This window comes from Callorhinus ursinus, unplaced genomic scaffold (genome assembly GCF_003265705.2).
Source record: "Callorhinus ursinus isolate GAN/ISIS: 27379988/994484 unplaced genomic scaffold, GSC_fseal_2.0 scaffold5, whole genome shotgun sequence".
In the NCBI taxonomy this organism is placed as follows: Eukaryota; Metazoa; Chordata; class Mammalia; order Carnivora; family Otariidae; genus Callorhinus; species Callorhinus ursinus.
The window spans coordinates 60731700-60743454 of record NW_027397067.1 but is presented as its reverse complement, the minus strand read 5'-3'; the positions used below and the strand labels follow the sequence as shown (position 1 = coordinate 60743454).

Below are 11755 nucleotides of genomic sequence, written 5' to 3'. Positions count from 1 at the left end.
AAAGTTAATCACTTTCCTATATACCAGCAATGAACAAGTGTAATTTGAAATGTAAAGCACATATTACCAGTTACTTTAGCACCAAAAAAAAAAAAAAAAAAGATATACTTAGGTATAAGTCTAACAAAATATGTACAAGATCTATATGGGGAAAACTACAACACTGCTGAAAAAAATCAAAACTTAGCTAAATAAATGGAGAGATATTCCATGTTCATGGATAGGAATACTCAATATTGTCAAAATATCAGTTCTTCACAACTTGATCTATAGAGTCAATGCAATCCCAAACAGCAAGTTATTTTGTGGATATAAACAAACTGATTCTAAAGTTTATACAAAAATTCAAAATACTCAGAATAGCCAATATAATATTAGAGGAGAAGAGCATAATTTGAAGACTGACACTCCCTGTCTGTAAGACTTAATATAAATCTACAGGAATCAAGAGGGTGTGGTATTGGCAAAAGAATGGACATACAAATCAGCATGACAAAATAGCCCATAAATACACCCACATAAATATAGGCACCTGAACTTTGACAAAAGAGCAAAGGCAACATAATGGAGAAAAAACAGTGTTTTCAATAAATAGTGCTGGAACAACTAAACATCCATATGCTAAAAGAATGAATCTAGACATAGACTTACTTCACAAAAATTAATTCAAAATGGATCATAGACCTAAATGTAAATTGCAAAACTATAACACTTTCAGAAGATAAGATAAAACTTATATGGTTTTGGATATGGTGATGACTTTTTAAATACAATACCAAAGATGTAATCCATAAAAGAAATAATAACCTGAACTTTATATTAAAGTTAAAAACTTCTTTGTGGAACACACTGTCAAGAAAGTGAAAAGACAAACCACAGACTGGGAATAAATACTTGCAAAAAAACATATCTGATAAAACACTGTTATCCAAAATACACAAATTACTCTTAAAACTCAACAATAAGAAAATAACCCATTAAGAAGTGGGTAAAAGATCTGGACACCCCACCAAAGATACACAGAAAACAAGCATATAAAAAGATACTCATCATATGTCATTATGGAATTGCAAACTAAAACAATGAAATATCATTACACACCAGTTACAATGACAAAAAACTAAAACACTGACAAAACCAAATGCTGGCAAGGATGTGGAACAATAGGAACTCTCCTACATTGATGCTGGGAATGCAAAATGGCACAGCCACTTTGGAAGATAGTTTGGTACTTTCTTACAAAAGTAAGCTCACTCTTACCAAATGATCCATCAGTCATGCTCCTTGGTATTTGTATAAAGGAGTTAAAAACATGTCCACACAGAAACCTGAACACAAATGTTTATAGCAGCCTTCTTCATAATTGCAAAAATTTGCAAACAGCCAAGACATCCTTTAGTAGGTGGGTGGATAAATTGAGGTACATCTGAGCAATGGAATATTATTCAGCTGAAAAGATATGAGCTATCAAGCCATGAAAAGACGTAGAGGAACCTTAAACACATACTGCTGACTGAAAGAAGCCAAATTAAAAAGGGTGCATACTGTTATAATTCCAATTATATGACATCCCGAAAAGGCAAAATTATGGAGACAGTAAAAAGATCAGTAGTTGCCAGGAGTTAGGGGGGAGGGATGAATAGGCAGAGCACAGGAGTTTTAGGGCAATGAGACTATCTGTATTATACTTCAGTGGTGGATGTATGTCATTATACATTTGTCAAAACTCATAGAATATATAACACCAAGAGTGAACCCTAATGTAAACTATGGACTTTGGATGATAATGGTATCAATATAGGTTCATCAGTGGTAAAAAAAATGTATCACTCTGGCGTAAGATGTTGACAGTGGGATGTTTATGTAGGTGGGGAGAGACAGGGGTACTGGAAACCCTCTGTACTTCCAGCTTAATTTTTCTGTGAGCCTAAAACTGCTCTAAAAATATATTTTTTTAAAAGCCAGTAGGTAAGCTAAAATATTCTTCTAAAACATTAAAGTAATCCAAAAGGAGGCAGGAAAGGGGGTACAGAGGATCAAAGCACCAAGGGGACAAAAATAAAATAACTAGTAAAATGGTAGATCTAAATTAGATCATATCAAAATAACATTAAATATTAATGTACTAAGTATTCCAACTAAAAGGTAGAGATATTCAACTAGATTAAACAAAAGCAGGAACCAAATATATTCTTCCTAAAAGAGATGCATATTAGATACAAAGACACAACTTCTGTGCCTTGTGAAGATAGAGCAACATGAACTAGATTTATCCTCTATTCTGAAACAACCAAGAAATGCTAAGTATATATGATAGAACAGACTTTAAGACACTGGATAAAAGGCAATGAAGGACAGTGGTTTCTGAAGGAATTTTTTCCCAACATCCTTCTCAGCCTTGCCTACTGATTCCTCTCAAGCTTGAATTCTTAATATTTAGAATGCCTCGTGGTCTTTCCTTGGACCTCTTCTCATTTCTGTCTCCCTTCACTGCAAAGTGATTTCATCTTGTTCTATGGCTTTTATTACTATCTAGATGGTATGCTGACATCTCAAAATTTTATCTTTAGGTCGAATCTCTCTTCTAACTCTACTTTGATTTTCAACTTAATATATCTCATTCTTAAATCCTGATTCCCCACATCCCTTATTGTATTCTTGTTTCAGTCCTGCCCACCCCAATGGAATGGAAATTCCATTCTGTCAGTTACTCAGACTACAAAATTTGGAATCACCCACAACTTGCTTCTCCCTCTTTCACTCTACATGCAATTCATCAGCATGGCTGTACCTTGTGATATATCCAGATTCAAAGAACATCTAACTCCTACCATTTTAAACTAATCTTCCCACTCCCTTTTATCTAGACTATTGGCATAGGGTCCTACCAGATATCCCTACTGCATAATTCCCCTGTTTTTCTTCTCTACCTTGAAGCACTTCTTCATTCAAAATCTCCAGTGTGTTCCCATCTTAGAATAAAGTCCAGTGTTCTGTCATAGCCTACAGGTTTCCTCCTAATTCACCGCGTATGGCATTTCCTTCATTTCTCTGATCTCACCTCCTTCCCTTCCTTCCCTTACTTGACCCCAGCCACCTTGTCTTTATGCCATTCTCATCTCAGGGCTTTTGAATTTGTTCCTTTTGCCTAGAATTCTCTTTTCCCAGGTATGTGGATGGCTAGTTCCCTGTGTTCAGGTCTCTGCTCAAATGTTGCCTAATCAGAGAGGCCTCCCTGATCTAGTATACACACATTCCTCCATTTCTGTCATTCTCTGTGTCTTTATCCTGCTTTTTATTTCTTAACATACCAACTGTCATATATTTATTTGTTTCCTATTCTGTTGTTTATTTTCTACTAATAGAACATAATCTCCATGAGAACAGACATTTTCTTGTTAACTACTGTGCCTAAAATGGTGTCTGGCGCTTAGTAGGCACTACATAAAATTTTGTTAAGTGAATGAAAAGAAGAGAGGGAAAGAGAAAGAAGGCAGCAGAACAATGGGAAAGGAAGAAAGGGGAACAGAGAAGGAGGAAGGACCTGACCAGGCAAGCACCTGAAGCAAATATGGAATGTCGTGTATGTTAATGCAGTTCTCCACAGTGACTCTAAAATGGTAAGTCAGCCTTGCTTGAAAAGAGCACAGTATCCTCTAATGAAAAGAAAAAGAACTGTCCTTTATAGCATATTTTATCAATGCATTTATACAAAGTGGATCACATATTCATTCACAGGTCATGACATCAACCCCAAATACAGCAAGCTGTCAGTCCCTGAGCCCAGCAGTCTCACCAACTTTCTGAAACCATGTCATATCTGGAATCATGTGGTCTCTATGTCCCTTTCTCCCTTTTTCTTCTTCTTCTTTTTTAGGTTTTATGGTTTTATTAACACAAATATGACGTGCACAACAAGCTGTCAATTCATTTTCTTCGCTGCGCAGCTTGGCGTTGGGATTGGTGACTCTGATTGCCAACTGGGCTGCTCTTTCCACAATAGCTTTGCGGTTCTTGGAGGAGACATTGTGAGCAATCTCTGCATAGTAAGATGTGTTGCACATCAGCAGCACTTCAAGCTCCTTGACGTTGTGGACTAGGAACTTCCGGAAGCCACTGGGCAACATGTGCTTTGTTTTCTTGTTGCTCCCCTAACCAATGTTGGGCATCAAGATCTGGCCCTTGAATCTTCTGCGCACCCTACTGTCAATGCCTCTGGGTTTCTGCCAGTTGCGCTTAATTTTGACATAGTGGTCTGACTGGTGCCAGATGAACTTCTTGGTCCTCTTTTTAATGATCTTGGGTTCACCAGAGGTCTGAGGGCAGCCATGATGCCCGGTAACAGATGGCGTCCACCTCCGCAGGCAGTGCTGAGGAAGAGAGAGGAAGGTCTCCCTTTTTCTTCTTAAAGACGGTGTCTGGATCTTCATCACCTTTTCATCATCTCTAGAAACTAGCACAATGCTGGCATAGAACAAACACTTAAATACTGGTTAAACTAGTTAATTGATTGATACAGTGGGGGAGAAGGCAATTAACATTCATAGAGCATCTCTTAAACATTAGATGTTGGCATAGATACAAGTACGGGTGTATGTGTGTGTGTGTATATATATATATATATATATATATAGACATAGATACAGCGGAGGCACAGATGTGGCATAGATATACATAGGTATACAATTTATTTAATCTTCACAAAAATTCTGCATTAGATTTGTTTTATTTTGTTCTCAGATGGGAACCTGAGTTTCAAAGAAGATAAGAGACTTGTCTAAGGTTATAGAGTAGGCAGGGGAACAGCTGAGGTGGGATTTGACTCCAGATCTATGTGGCTCCAAGGGTTATGCTCTTTCCCCTATAGCACATCAAGCAATATACAGACGCAGAATTCTTAAAACTCAGCTAAAGGGGGTTAAAACTTAAACTCGTGTTTATTCCAGCTACCTAGACCAGTTCTTCCCTAGCTCAAGTGCCATCTTGCTTCCACCCTTACATTTAACAAGGCTACCTTCTCTCAGTCTTTTTGACACCAGAAGGAGGTTGAATGCACAGATTCTACTCCTAATTCATGTAGAACACCAGCCAAATAAAAGCCTGAAACTCCTTATGCAAAAGCCTAGTTGTCTCTCTGAATCTCCTTACATAAATTCATCAGTTAATATTTACCTTTGTTGCCACTCATTCTACCTTTTTTCCTGCCTATTCATCTTTCCCTAGGAAACCTAGTTCCCACTTCTTATATGTGTTCTTTAGCTGTGCCCTGGGAACTTTAGAGCTAATTCCACTTCTTTGCTTCCTCTTCAACAATCCACTGACAATTATTCTTTTGAGCAATGAGCTCTGTTTGTTCCCACTGCAACAGAATGCCCCTAAGTGCTCTGTGCAAAAAGAAAGAAATACTTCTCTAGGCTTCAGGGAGAGGAGATTTTCCTTATACTTGTAATTTTTTCAGCGAACAGTTTACAGTCCTGAGTCATTAAAAAGTCTGTGGGGAACCATGGTCATTTTGTATTCTGGCTAAACAAATGGCTGGCAATGTCCAAACTCTAGTCATTGTCTTTCTAGCTCAATTTTCCAGAACTCTGTAGTCAAAACTATGGTTTCAAATCCCAGTTTCACATGTTGCTGGCCATGTGACTTTGTGTCAGCTGTCTGGGTTGATTTGTTCACAAGTAAATGAGAATAGTCTTTTCTTCCTCACTTGGTTGCTGAGTAGATTAACTAAAGCACCCAAGAGTACACTGAACCAAATAGGACCTTCATAAATGTGACTCTTCCATCTCACATAAGGGATGTGATTGGGGTTCTTGACATAGGGACATGTTTCTGTACCTTGCATCAGTGACTATCACAATACTACATAATCTAAAAATCCAGGGGAATTAGTGCTAGGATTGCAAGGGAAACTGAATCAGGTCTGAACTACAACAGTGAAAACAGGTTGGACAATGCCCATTCCAGTGGGTTGGATGATGGTTTTAAATTGCCAGTGGTCACATGGGACCAGTTTAATCATCTCAATCACATCACATCTTCTAAGTGTGTATGCTGAGTTGTTATTGTTAAAATATTCTCTGTCTCTTGTGGTAGGAAGATTGTATTCCTCCACTCCACTGACCTTAGGCTTGGCCATGACCTGCTTAAGTCAGTAAACTGTGAGTAGAAAGGACATGTGTGGTTTCCCAGGCCACCTTTTCTTTTCCATCAGTGTCCCGAGGCAGGCAGTTCCTTCACCCCAGCCAGGTCCTGAAATGAAGATATTATCAAGCAGAGGGGAAGCTGGCCTGGCATGAATATATAGTTTGAGTAGTAAACATATGTAGTAATTCAAGGAGGCTAGTGTGTTTGCTTTCTTGAAAGCTCTGATATTAGGTTCTCCTTTTGATTTCTTTCCTTTTCTGAGGTGTACAAAAGTAAGCATCCAGAGGACTAGTTCTGGTAAATAGGTTTTACTGGATAATTGCTGAAGAGGGGTACAGAAGCCTATTTGCCTCAAACAAGAAAAATCTACTTGTTGTAAGGTGCAAATAATGTCTAGTATCCGTCTAAATACACTTGCTCTTTTGTTAGATGTATTTAAATGACTTGTGAAAGTCATATAGGAAATTTACATAACAGTAACTTGTTTTTATTGACAGAATATATAAAAGTTTGTATACAGGATACTGTATAATGCTAGACTGTCAGTTTATAGTCTGAGAAAAATATCACAACTTCATTTCTACAACAAGTGTAAAAGGGGGTATGTTTATTTTAATATAGCTTTGACTGTTTATCTTATCTTCATGCTCTGGATCTTGAAGACATTTCAATTACAGCCTTCTTTTAAGATTCAACTAAACATGACACCAGAAAAGCATAGAAACTAGAACACTTATGGCACTTTTCTGTAAGGCCTTTTATGTACTGTGATATTCAAGACTTTTGAGACATAGAATAAATGTCAAATTTTTCCAAACAGCTTTAATAAATATATTTATATTTTAGCATAAGATACACAAGTTAACTATTTTCTTTGGCAATGTCAACTCTAAGAATGGTCACAAGTACTCAAGAAGCACTATCTGCTGGAAAACATTACTACCTTCTTTTAAGATTTAACTTTCTTTTCAGTAAAAATCAAAATATTATCCAATCGGCATATATTTGTTGAACTCTACTTAGTGCAATGCACTGTTCAAAGAACACCCAAGCAAGGAAGTATGTTAACAAATGCATTCCTTTTATGACTGATGACACAATTTAAATTGAAATGATGGTAATTGCCAGAAACCATTTTAGTACTTGAAGGAGGCAGCCTTTAAAATGGTCCCTTGGAATGGGATGTCATTTCTAAGATTATGTTACAAAAAGACTGAATTTCTTCTTGCTCACTCCTTTCTTGCTTGCTTCTTCTGAAGAAAGCCAGCTGTTGTGCTGTGAACTAACCAATGAGGAGGCCCATGTAGCAAAGAACACAGGGGGGCCCCTGTCAGCAAGCCACTGAGGAACAGATGCCCTCAATTGAACAACCATATGGAACTGAATCTTGGCACAACCATGTAAATGAGCTTGAAGGAGAATCCTCCCTCAGTCAAGCCTTCAAATGACATTGCAGCCCCACCCAACACCTTGATTGCATCCTTGAGAGAGACTACTATATTCCTGAACACAGAAATTTTGAGATAATAAATATTTTTTAAGTTCGTAAGGTTTCTTTTAACTTTTTTTATTAAAAAAGAAACTTGATATGTGATTGACATGCAAAAAGCTGAACATATTTAATGTGTACAACTTGATGAGTTTGGACTTATGTATACACTCAGGAGACCTTCACCAGAATCTATGTCATAAACATATCCATGACCTCCCAAAATTTACCCCTTTCCTCTTTCTTTATTATTATTATTTGTGATAAGAACACAACATAAAATCTACTCTCTTAGCAAAATTTTAAGTGTATCATGCAAGATTGTTAACTGTAGGCTCTATGCTGTACAGTAGATCTTGAAGACTTATTCATCTTATATAACTGAAACTTTGTATACTTTGATTAATACATCCTCATTGCCCCCTCCTCCAGCCCCAGAAAACCACCATTCTCCTCTCTGTTTTTATGAATTTGACTATTTTAGATTTCTCATATAAGTGGTATTATGGAGAATATGTCCTTCTGTTTCTGGTTTATTTCACTTAGCATGATGTCCTCTAGGTTCATCTGTATTGTCACAAATGGCAGGATTTCCTTCTCATGGCTGAATAATATTCCAGTGAATATGAGTGAGTGTGTATGTGTGTGTGTACACTACATTTTCCTTATCTATTAATGGACACAAAGGTTGCTGCCATGTTTTAGCTATTATGAAAAATGCAGTGAATATGAGAGTGCATATATCACTTTGAGATCTTGTTTTAAATGCCTTTGCATATATATACCCAGAAGTGGGATTGCTGGATCACATGGTAGTTCTCTTTTTTAATTTTTTGAGGAACCTCCATGCTGTTTTTCCATAATGGCTTTAACAATTTACATACCCACCAACAGTACAACAGTCCCCTCTTCTCAACATTCTTGCCAACACTTGTTATCTTTGTTTTGTTTTGTTTAGATACTAGCCATCCTAACAGGTATAAGGTGATGTCTCATTGTGGTTTTGGTTTGCATTTCCCTGATGATTGGTGATGTTGAGCACCTTTTCATATACTTGGTCATTGGAATGTCATCTTTGAAGAAATGTCTATTCAGTTCCTTTGTTTATTTTTTAATTGGGCTATTTGGGTTTTTGCTATTGAGTTGTAAGTTCCTTATATTTTTTCAATATTAATCCTCTATCAGATGTATAGTTTGCAAATATTTTCTCGGATTCCACAGATTTTTTACATGCAGTCTTTACATACTGTTGATTGTTTTCTTTGCTGTGTAGAAGCTTTTCACTTTGATGTAATCCCACTTCTCTATTTTTGGTTTTCTTGCCAATGTTTCTAGTGTAATACCCAAGAAATCATTGCCAAGACCAATGTCAAGAAGCTTTTCCCCTATGTTTTCTTCTATGAGGTTTGTGGTTTCAGGTCTAACACTTAAGTCTTTAATCTCTTTCGAATTAATTCTTGTGTATGGTATAAGGGTCCAATTTTATTCCTTCACATGTGAACATCCAGTTTTCCCAACACCATTTATCGAAGAAATTATCCTATCTTCATTATGTATTCTTGGCACCCTTGTGGAAGACAAGTTGATATACGTGTTTATTTCTAGGCTTTCTATCTGTTCCATCAATCTATATGTCTGTTTTTATCCCAGTTTTGATTACTGTAACTTTATAATATGTTTCAGTATCAGGAAATATGATGCCTCCAGTTTTGTTGTTCTTGTTCAAAAGTACTTTGACTATTTTGGGTCTTTTGTGATTTCATGTGAACATTAGAAATTTTTTTCTTCCAAAAAATACCATTGGAATTTTGGGGGTTTTGTGTGTTTTTTTTAAGTTTTTATTTAAATTTCAATTAGCTAATATAGTGTAATATTAGTTTCAGGTGTGCAATATAGTAATTCAACACTTCCATACAACACCCGGTGCTCATCACAGCAAGTGCACTCCTTAATCACCATCACCTATTTAACCCATCCTCCATCCCTTTCCGCTCTGGTGACCATCAGTCTGTTCTCTATAGTCAAGAGTCTGTGTCTTTGTTTGTCTCTCTCTTTTTTTCTCCTTTGTTTTTTTTTTCTTTGTTTCTTAAATTCATCAGTTTATTCTCTATAGTTGATTGTCTTGGTTTGCCTCCCTCTCTCTTTTTTCCCCCTTTGTTCATTTATTTTATTTATTAAATTCCACACATGAGTGAAATCAAATGGTATTCATCTTTCTCTGACTGAGTTATTTCACTTAGCATAATACACTCTAGTTCCATCCATGTTGTTGTAAATGGCAAGGTTTCATTCTTTTTTATAGTTGAATAATATTCCATTATATATACATATGCCACATCTTCTTTACCAATTCATCAGTTGATGGACCTTTGGGCTCTTTCTACAATTTGGCTATTATAGATAGTATACTATAAACATCGGGGTGCATGTATCCCTTTGAATTAACATTTTTGTATTCTTTTGGTAAATACCTCGTAGTGCAATTGCTGGATCGTAAGGTAGTTCTATTTTTAACTTTTTAAGGAACCTCCATACTGTTTTCCAGAGTGGCTGCGCCAGTTTGCATTACCACCAATAGTGCAAGAGGGTTCCCCTTTCTCCAAAGATATTAAGCATCTTTTCAGGTGTCTGTTGGCCATCTGTATGTCTTCTTTGGAAAAATATCTATTCATGTCTTCTGCCCATTTTTTATTGGGTTATTCGGTTTCTGGGTGTTATGTTTTATAAGCTCTTTATATATTTTATATACTAACCCTTTATCAGATATGTCATTTGCAAATATCTTCTCTCATTCCATAGGCTGCCTTTTAGTTTTATTGATTGTTTCCTTTGCTGTGCAGAAGCTTTTTATTTTTATGAAGTCCCAATAGTTTATTTTATATTTTGTTTCCCTTGCCTCCAGAGACATATCTAGAAAGAAGTTGCTATGTCAAAGAGGTTACTGCCTGTGTTTTCCTCCAGGATTTTTATGGCTTCAAGTCTCACATTTAGGTCTTTAATCTATTTTGAATTTATTTCTGTGTATGGTGTAAGAAAGTGGTCCAGTTTCATTATTTTGCATGTTGCTTTCCAGTTTTCCCAATAGCATTTATTGAAGAGACTGTATTTTTCCCATTGGATAGTCTTTCCTGCTTTTTTAAGATTAATTGACCATATAGTTGTGGGTGCCCTTGGGATTTTGATAAAGACCGAATTGAGTCTATAGATCATTTTAGGTGGTATTGGGCATTTTTAAAATATTAATTCTTCCAATCCATAAATGGAAAATATCTTTCCCTTTATTTCTGTGTGCTTTAATACTTTCATCAGTGTTTTATACTTTTCAGTATACAGATATTTCACCTTGCTTAAGTTTACTCCTAAGTATTTTTTTTAAATTTTTAATGCTATTGTAAATGAGATTGTCTTCCAAATTTCTCTTTCAGATAGTGCGTTGTTACTGTGTAAAAATTCAACTGATCTTTGTATGCTGATTTTGTATCCTGAAACTTTGCTGAATTCATTTATTAATTTGAGTAGTTTTGCGTGTATTTGTGGACTCCTTAGGGTTTCTACATGTAAGATCATGCCATATGCAAATGGATAATTTTACGTCTTCCTTTCCAATTTGGATAATTTTCTTTCTTTTTCTCATCTAACTTCTCTGGCTAGGACTTCCAGTATGATGTTGAAAAGAAGTGGTGAGAGTGGGCATCCCTGCGATGTTCCATTTCCTATAGGAAAGCAATCAACTTTTCACCATTATCATGTTTGCTGTGGGCTTTTATGTATGGGCTTTATTATGTTTAGGAAAGTTCCTTCTATACCTGATTTGTTGAGAGCTTTTATCATGGAAAGGTTTTATATTTTGTCATGCTTTTTCTGCATCTATTAAAATGATCATATTTTTATCCTTCATTCTATCAATGTAGTGTATCATATTGATTGATTTGCATATATTGAACCATCCTTGCTTCCCAGGGATAAATCTGCTTGGTCATGGTATATAATCCTTTTAGTATGCTGTTTAATTCACCTTGCTAATATTTTGTTGTGGATTTTTGTATCCAGGTTCATCAGGGATATTGGCCTATAATTTTCTTTTCTTGTGGTATCTTTGTCTGGGTTTGATATCAGGGT

General features: G+C 36.1%; 1 pseudogene; it reads right to left on the bottom strand.

The window, feature by feature from the left end:
• Positions 1–3770: 3770 nt before the first annotated feature.
• Positions 3771–4345, bottom strand: LOC112823681 (large ribosomal subunit protein eL32-like; annotated as a pseudogene).
• Between the last annotated feature and the right edge of the window lie 7410 nt (positions 4346–11755).